Here is an 8,969-nt window from a genome sequence, read left to right on the forward strand (position 1 = left end):
AAACCCCCCCCCCCCCCCCCCATGATTCTTTAATGAATAGAAAGTTCAAAAGAACAGCATAGAAATCGTTTGTATTATATTTATTAAATTTTTGAAAACATAATATATTACATTATTATTGTCTTTACTGTCACTTTTGATCAACTTGATACATCCTTGCTGTATAAAAGTATTAATTAAAAAATATAATAATAATAATTCATTCATTCATTAAAAAAACTGACCCCAAACTTTTGAACAGCACTGTATTCCAAAATACATTTCAATTGATTCTGTAAATTTTTTTTAATTAAAGCTCAGAATGAAAACAAGCACAATAATCTGTTATTTCACTCAATAAGAAAATATTTTCCTCTTAACCATTTCTTGCAGTTTCTTAAAGGGTTAAAATAGCAAGCGAGACCTTGAGCTGCCTGTGAATCATATTTTTTTATGATTTAAAGACAGCAGCTCTCTGAGCAGAACCCCAAACCAAATGAACCGTCCCTCACCCCTTCTCCCCTCCTCACACCCCAGCTTAAAAATCAGTGGAGCAAAGTGCACAACACTCGTTCACTTCTCAGCCAGGCTTCTCAGACCAGAATTAATGCAAGCCAGGTGTCGCAAGCAATGCATTCTGGGAAAGGCTGTGTGGCATATCGCACACAACGAAGGGTGGCTTGCTCAAATCCAACAGTGGCAGATAGGATAACGAGGTGCATATGATTGAGTGTGTGTGACTGTGTGAACGTTCGAGGGAGAAAGTGTGACTGAGAGGCACAGAAAATTTGTCAGCAGGGGAAAAGCTAGTCAGACTTGGATGCCGGGTGGTATCTGGATCTGGCACACATTTGCGCTAGCTGTGCTACGGTTCACGTACAGGCTGCAGAAAATAATCTTTCTATAGTTATAGTTCACAATCTTATTATTGCACTTGTTCAGGCCATTTAGCACCACAAAACAAGGCAAGGCAGCATAATGTGTGGTGACTTTATCTCAAGTGGGCCTCTCTCTCAAACGCTGTCCAAACTCTTGGCTCGCTCGCAGCTGCCCGAATGCCATTCCCAGCCCCACTATGTGAGTTCAGAAAAAATGGTTTTCTTAAGTGGAAACAACCCTGAGAAAATGCTCTCTTTTTGCTCTCTTTTGGTGGCATGAGAAAAAAAAGTAACAATTTCACTTAGTCTTCCACAGGCAATTTCCTGCAATTAATACAATCGTTCTATTTTGGGACTGATTTCTTGTGGTCTTGCAATTTGGCACATTGCAAAAACGTTGTCTTTACACGACGGCTCGTTATGCCTTCAAAACGCCTCGAAAAGCCCTCGGGGTCCATTTTACTCCGTTTTCATTGAACCGAATCCCCATGCGCCTGACATAAAAACAACAGCAACAGCGAAACTGTTGAACCTCTTCGATAAATGTCGCTTCCAATTGCTCCAAGTGAGTTATAACAGATTTACTCAGGCACAATATGCATAATGACCACAGGCAATTGCTTTCCGTTTTAAAAGGCCATTTTGATTCAAAACCGTTTGATTTATAAACAGTCTGCAATGTGATCAATTTAGGGGCGCAGTGTGATGGCAGTAAAGAGCAGAGGTCTTCATTAAAAAGACCTGTGTTGCAGGCCAGATCACATGGGTTCTTTCCTCCCAACCATTAGAACAATATCCTGTCTCATTAAGTTCTGTTTATAGTAGTGGAGAGCAGTGTGATTAACTAGGAGAGAACTAAACATTAGGCTATTGCGGATCAAATGGTTTCAAAGACATCAGTCAAAAGGGCATTAAAGGACAGGTTTTTCTAAATGGCTATTTCTAGAAAATATTTGTCAAAGGCATTACAAGTTACCATATGCACGCGAGTCCCTGATTTTGGTTGCCTGGAAGTGTCTTCGGGAATGTCTTTGTTTTTATTGTGCATCTAAAAATGGAACTTACTATCAATTTCATGCTTTGGATTCACGTTGACACCATTGTTATTCAACAAACATTCATTTGAAAGAAAAAGGATGTCACAAATTACTCTTTATAGTTTGTAAGTGTAATTTAGAGTAGTGTGACAATGTAATCTAGAGAGTATGATATACCATAGTTCAAGACAGTACTATATTTACCATGGTTCAAAATACAGTAAACTATGGTTGTTTAGCTTTTTCCAAAAAAAAAAACATTCCAAATTTCACCTTCAAACCTAGAAATATCATTTATTTCATTACAGAAATCTGTCTGAACAGTGTCAAGTAAAAGTTTTCGTTTACACGCACGCTCAAGTCATCACTCATTTGTGAATTCTGATCAAATGCTGATGGAAATTTTATAGCATATCATAACTGACAGCTAGAGGGCAACCAAAACTAACTGAAAGCCTTATGTCTGAGCAGGTCAAAACAATGCCTGAAATGGAAAATCATCTCAAGATGTCTGCAACTATTTAATATGTCTCAACCTGAACTGATGTCAGGCAGAAGATTGTTTGAATTAGGGCCGTGTTTGCAGTTTTGATCTAATATTTATAATTAATTGCCAACTCCAATAAGCAAGGAGTGTGGTCAAGACAACGCTGCCTTTTGCTACAACCTTACAGTTTGAATTACGGCAGAGAAACGTGAGGGGGAAAAAATGATGTGTTTTTAGCATCTCTGATTGGGAAAGCCGAAAGCAACCATATGCCAGAATGGTTTTTATATATAAACATTGGTTTATTTTTCTTTCTTTCTCTCTTTCTTTTTTTTTGTGGAATTAAAAAGAGAAATCTTTCCGACACTGATTGCTTTCCTTTTGTAGATAAAACAAGCATCTGCCAAAAGACACTCAGTTTTACATGAATTTCAGCATCAAACAAATAAACAAGTTAGTGCTAATCAGAAACAGTGTGCTTGTGCGCGCTCTAATGTTCCGATATCTGCAGGAACAATTGATTACCACTCCTTGGCAACAAACAAAAGAGAGCGTTTTCCTCAGAGTGAATGAGTGTCAAGAAAGGAAAGCAAAGAAAAGAGAACACAGGTGTAAGTTAAAACACATTCTGTACTGTATGTCCGCGTGATTTCCTCATAACTTTCTTTCTTCTCCTGACTTCTCCTGCCACACGCATGGATACGATCTGCTGAAACACCTGGCAATGTGAAATGAAGCCCACAGTAAACCGCTGTGTGGAAGTTCCACTCCCAACCACAAATTCCTTCAGCACATGATTTGACAAATTACTCTTTCCTTTCAATCTTCTACCTGGCTCTGACTGCACCACGTTTATGCTCTCATGCCATCAAAATAACACATCAGTGTTATCATATAAATGTTAGAATTTTACGGTTTTATCAAGATGAAAAAACTCTAATCACATGCTTATGAAGATAGCAGTCCTGTAGTTTAGAGCTACCAACATGGGTTTGATTCCCAGGTAATGCATGAATTGATAAAATATATACCTTGAATGCAAAATTAGTCACATTGGATAAAAAATGCATATGCAAATGTATGTAAATGAATAATTAAATAGATAAATATCAATATTCAAAAAGATAAATCAATTTAATTAATATAATGTGACATTCTATACTATTTTAAATGCAAATAAATAAATAAATACTGTGTAATATTGATTTGTGCATGCATGTACAAATGAATAATATTATGTGCTGAAAAGAACATACAGTGATGTGGATCCTTTGAAACATAAAAAAACATGACTATTATGCTTTACGTCATTGTAAAAGGCTTCTCCCTTACAATTAAAAAGTGTTTAAAAGTTTTTCTAACCAAAACAGTGACAAAATGCATAAAAAGTCACATATTCCATGTAGGCCTGGCAGTGACCCGCTATCAGTGACCAAATGAAAAGACGTCCGTTCAGCCTTAAAATCCAACCCAAAGTGAGTTCATCTGCATGACTCAAGTAGTTCAGGAATCAAAAGGTCTAATCTTATCAGCACAGCATGTGGTTTAAGAAAATCGATGCCTGACCTCAGGAAAGCATTACGAGTGAGCGGTAAATGGGCCTCTCTGCGAAGGCTCTTCTTTTATCCAGGACCTTCTCATCTTTCAAGGGATCAACAATTAATAATTGGCTTCTCTGCTGCTCCTTAATCTCATCCACTTCTCCTACCAAAACGGCAGGAGATGAAGAGAGAATGAGGAGGAAAGATGTAAAATGGAAAACAGGGTATGAGGACTCTTGTGGAAGTAGGAGATGATAAAGCGGCAGTTTTGGTGGTCCATCTTTTTCATGAAGACACCAAACGCAAAGACATTATTTGTGAGTAAAGGAGAGGACCGCTGGCGCCAGCAAGATTTGATTTCAGTGGCAGAAACTGGATTAGCAGCCATTAAGGGCTGTAACACATACATTTATAATGCTGTGAAGAGATGCGTAACTGCAGCAAGCTTCCCTGGACGTACACCGTGGACAATGTGTCTGGAAGGAGATCCAGTGAACCTGGCAGAGCACAGAGGGAGAATTCACTAAACCGTTGAGTCAGTTTTACACAAAGCATTTCGGCACTAAACCCTGTTTATTCATCACCACTGCAATCCAGTTTTACTGGTCTAATAACGACTAGTTTCTATATAAATTAAGGTAATTATAGATTATGCCTTTTTGTTCAAAGGTGAGAAGTAAATTCTTGATGTAATTAATGTTGTAATTTTCTGAATTTTCTAACTTTTAAAGTGATCAAAGCAGCAGTTATTCATCAGATATTGGGAGATGAGAAATTACAAAACAAAGCAAATAAAGAAGTTATCAAATAAATTACAAAAGGATTAATTGATTTCAGTGCCTGCACTTTATTTTGTTTTCTTATTCTTTTTTTTTTGTGGAATATTATTTTTTCTTTGCATTGTATTGTAGCATCTAAAATACAGGTACACGTAATACATTAATAAATTAATAAAAATTAAACAAATAATAAATGCATATCAATAATAATTTGAATAATCCTTTAAATATAAAATATCTGATAACGCAAACATTTAAATCATTACATTAACATGACAAATAATACAAGTAAAATACAAGTACAGTATTTTAATAAGAAATTATATGATCAGACAATTAAACATTCTGCCATCTAGTATGATCAATGCAATTATTGACTTTTTATTAACAGCTTGTTGTGTAGCTAACACTTTAAACCAATCAAATATTTACGAGTGAAAAAGTAAACTACAAGTACAGTATTTAATTATAATTATGTCATCAGATAGTAATATAATTTTTAAAATACTGCCATCTAGTAGGATCAATTCAGTAAGTGACTTTTTATTAGCAGCTCAATGTGTAGCTAAACACTTAAAAAAAGTAACTTAACTGTAGTTGAACTACGTTAAATTATGATTAGTATATAGCTTATTAAGTTACTGTATTAAATCAGTTTCCCCAACACTTCCCTGAGAAGATGATCCTTTATAAGTAGAAGTCCATCTTGCTAACCAGCTGACAAGAAGCTTCTCTGCACAGTGTCACTTAGCCTAACAAGGTTACTCTGGATCATACCTCTCTCCCCTCCTCTCTCACTCTCCCTCTGAAGCTCTGCTTACTTTCAGAAGGAATGATTTAAAACACATGCATTCCAAACTAATGCTAATGTTGAAATTAGGTGGGTCATTATTGTCTTAATTCTGAGCAACGGTAGAAATGTAGAGAGCTTCAGGAGCAGGTGAGTGCACTGCATCGGTTCTTTGAAGATGTCCGTGATGATATGTCAAAGTGAATATCATGATTTTTAGCATAAAACACGCATGACTGGTGCAGTGATTAATCTGGTGGTTAATATTGCCTTCAGGTCATGAGACAGAGCTGAACTGGAAATGTCTGAACATCCTGCATTTAATCAATAAATGAGAATTATGTTTAGAAATGTAAAAGCTAGGGGGGGGGGGGATTAATTTTATTAAACTAAATATAAATATTAGATGAAAAAAGAGAAATCTTGCCTTACAACCAATTGAAATAAATCAAGTTGAATATGTAGTACTAAAATTTTTTAAAACAAATATATTAATATATTAATGCTAAATAATAAATAATAATAATAACAAAAAGCACATAATAAAATTACTAAAACTGAAAATGAATTCAAATGAATAAAATAATACATTTCAAAGTTTGTATTCAGGTAAAAAAAAAATTCTGTTATATGAATTTCTTAGGCTTTTTTCCTCTCAGGTAACAAAAATATTTTCTGTTATATGAATTTCTTAGGCTTTTTTTTTATCTCTCCAGTAAAGCTATAAAAAATTAGTAAAGTAAATAAATTTTCCCAAGGGAACATACTGATGAAAATACAAGTACATATACAAGTCACTTTGAATAATATTTGGACAGTTTATGCCAAACACATAAAATAAGGCAGACAAATTATTCGGAGCAATGCTACTACTGTATGTATATAAAATCTGATTACATATATATGGAGCTATCATTCTATTTATAAATCAGTCAGTCACCTGCAGACTTGAGTGTTGTCCACTATGAGTTACCACAGTGATGCCAGCTGCCCTCTATGCCACACACAGAAGCTGATATGCCAGACACCACAAACCCATAGAGAAGGCTGCAAAACAGCATCTGTGGTCTCCTATCTCCCTGCCTGCACCCCCACATCTGGGCTTAAGTATATAGAGCTGTAGTCTTGTGTCCCTCAGAAAAAAATGAGGCATAATTAGCTTTAGTTTCATTTAATTACTGCCTAAATGTTATGTGACATTTCTGATGAGCATGAAAAACTTCCACAGCTTTATCAAAGAGAATCTCTGTGCTATTTTAGCAAACAGCGAGCATCCAATGCTATTACCAACCAGCACTGAGAAAATGGCAATAGGATGATAAAAAAGATCAAGGGAACACCACATATTCATAATTTGTGTCATATGTCAAAATTTCACGAATGCATCATTGCTGATAAGGCAAATAACGGCTATGCTGAGGTAAAACTATTCAGTTTTTCTGGAGTCGCTTAAGTGTATTTAAAACTCACCACGGCGCTTTGATCTATCAGATTTACGTAAACATCTGTTTCGTGCTGATAGAACGGAGGAATGATATAATAGTGGTGGTTCTTATCAATTCAGCTATCGTCGGTTCGTGAGGAAAAGAACTGATGTGTTGCGTTACACACCCAGGCATTTTACGATGAACATTTTGGAATGTTTAATGTATTAAGAACATCTTTTGTTTATGGTACAAAAAAGGCAGTTGCTAGAATTAGCTTATGTCTATTATTAGCTATAGGCTTTTGTCTTCACTGACTTACAAACTGACTTACAAATCTCGTCCCTGGAATCCATCACTTTTCACTTGCTCCGGGAGTGTGCAATGTTTAACTGTACAATTAATGTATGTTTAAAAGCACATTTTCATGTTTGCCCTGAAAATTTCAGAACAGAAATTTCAACAGCTTTGCCAAGGATGTGACCTCGTCACACTACAATTACACAAACTATTTGATGGAACATTTGTTTTCCATTTTACTCTTGAAGCTGCATTTCCTGCTAGTGCTGTGGGTGATGGGAAGTACGGCCTATAAGTGTGTGCGTCATGGCAAATAAGAACATCATAGCCCCCCTATACAGGGGCCAAGCCTCAGATTTTGTCATGTACTGTACATATGGATGCAGAAGTAATACTATTTTACACAATGATGTGTGGTTGTGTTGGCAAGAGAGCGAACATTCATTGTGAATTTATGGGAAACATTTGGGGCCGCCACCACCACTGGGGCTTTTCAAACTGAGGTCCATGTTAAATTCATACAATCTAATCTGTTCCGTATATAAATATGCTCCGAGGCACAGCCATACTATAAAGCGAACCTGTAGGCTACATCTTGAGCCGAGAACGTACCTGTCATAGCCCTGTCTGGGCCATATGTGTTTCTGAGCTATATGCCCAGCCGTTTCAGATCTGTTTGCTCCTTCACTCCCCAAGGGCATTTCTGGAGGATGTAAGAGGAAATTGTGCGGCATGATGTGTTCTTTATATCTCATTTCAGAAACAAGGCCTTCAATCTCCATCTCCAATGGGGAACGAAGAGGAAATCTGCCTCGTGTCTCGAGGAACCCAGCGGGTTTCTACATAAAGAGGAAGTGCCCATGAGGCAGACAGGCTGTGCCAAATCAGACAGGCTTATACACTAAAACTGAAGACAGTAGTGTGCGAGCGTGTGTGTTTTGGAGAGGAGGGACCCTCTGTGAAATACTTCAAGTAAAGGGCATCACGCCTGCTCTCCTATCCTTACCTCAATTTATGAAATTCCCTTCAAAGACCTTTCATCTTTCTAAACAGGGTACTTGTGTCCTTTCGAGGTGACTTAACTCTAAAAAAGAGCAATACAAAACTTCTGTACTTGCATCTGTGGGCCTGTGGGGCTGTGAGGTGTGTTTAATGTTTTGCGGATCTAGGTGTAAATGTTCCTGTCAAACCAAAACCACTCACCTGAGTGAAACTGACAGCTTTTATCATCTACCCATGGAGCCCCCCTCAACTCAAACGCCTTGGTGCCAGTAATTCCCCTTCTGCTAAGCTCCTTCAAGGCCCAACAGGGTCAGGGGTTTCACACCACAGCAATGGTTGGAAAAACAGGAACATGTCAGGGAAAAGATCTAAAAGTAACTAGAAGGTAGCAAGGATTTGTCCTACATCCAGGTATTAAGTATAAACACTGGGATATGGAGTCTTGGGAACTGGATAAATGTTGAGAGGCAAACAAACCAGCAAAAAAGGGGGATTTCTTTCATTGCCATAAGGCAACTGTACTGAAATTACAATACTGAATAAAATTTGCATCAATTCAGCATAAAGAAAACTACAGTTTCTACCAAGAGCAACTGCACCATTTATCCCAATTCAGGGTAGTTTTTTTAAACTTAAAAAAATCAGAAGTTAATTTTTGGCTCCCTTTCAGTTCATGAGTCGCCTGTCTGTCTGTTGGTCAAATTTAAGTTGAAGTTGTAATACTGAAATTATATATATATAAATTATATATA

At 36.9% G+C, this 8,969-nt stretch overlaps 1 protein-coding gene across 1 annotated transcript in view; it reads right to left on the bottom strand.

The window, feature by feature from the left end:
- LOC107551185 (R-spondin-2-like) overlaps positions 1–8,969 on the bottom strand; it is a 61,997-nt gene that overhangs the window by 1,730 nt on the left and 51,298 nt on the right. The gene's annotated exons all lie outside the window — the stretch shown is intronic.

This window comes from Sinocyclocheilus grahami, unplaced genomic scaffold, assembly GCF_001515645.1.
Source record: "Sinocyclocheilus grahami isolate Dianchi unplaced genomic scaffold, SAMN03320097.WGS_v1.1 scaffold417.1, whole genome shotgun sequence".
NCBI classification, from domain to species: Eukaryota; Metazoa; Chordata; class Actinopteri; order Cypriniformes; family Cyprinidae; genus Sinocyclocheilus; species Sinocyclocheilus grahami.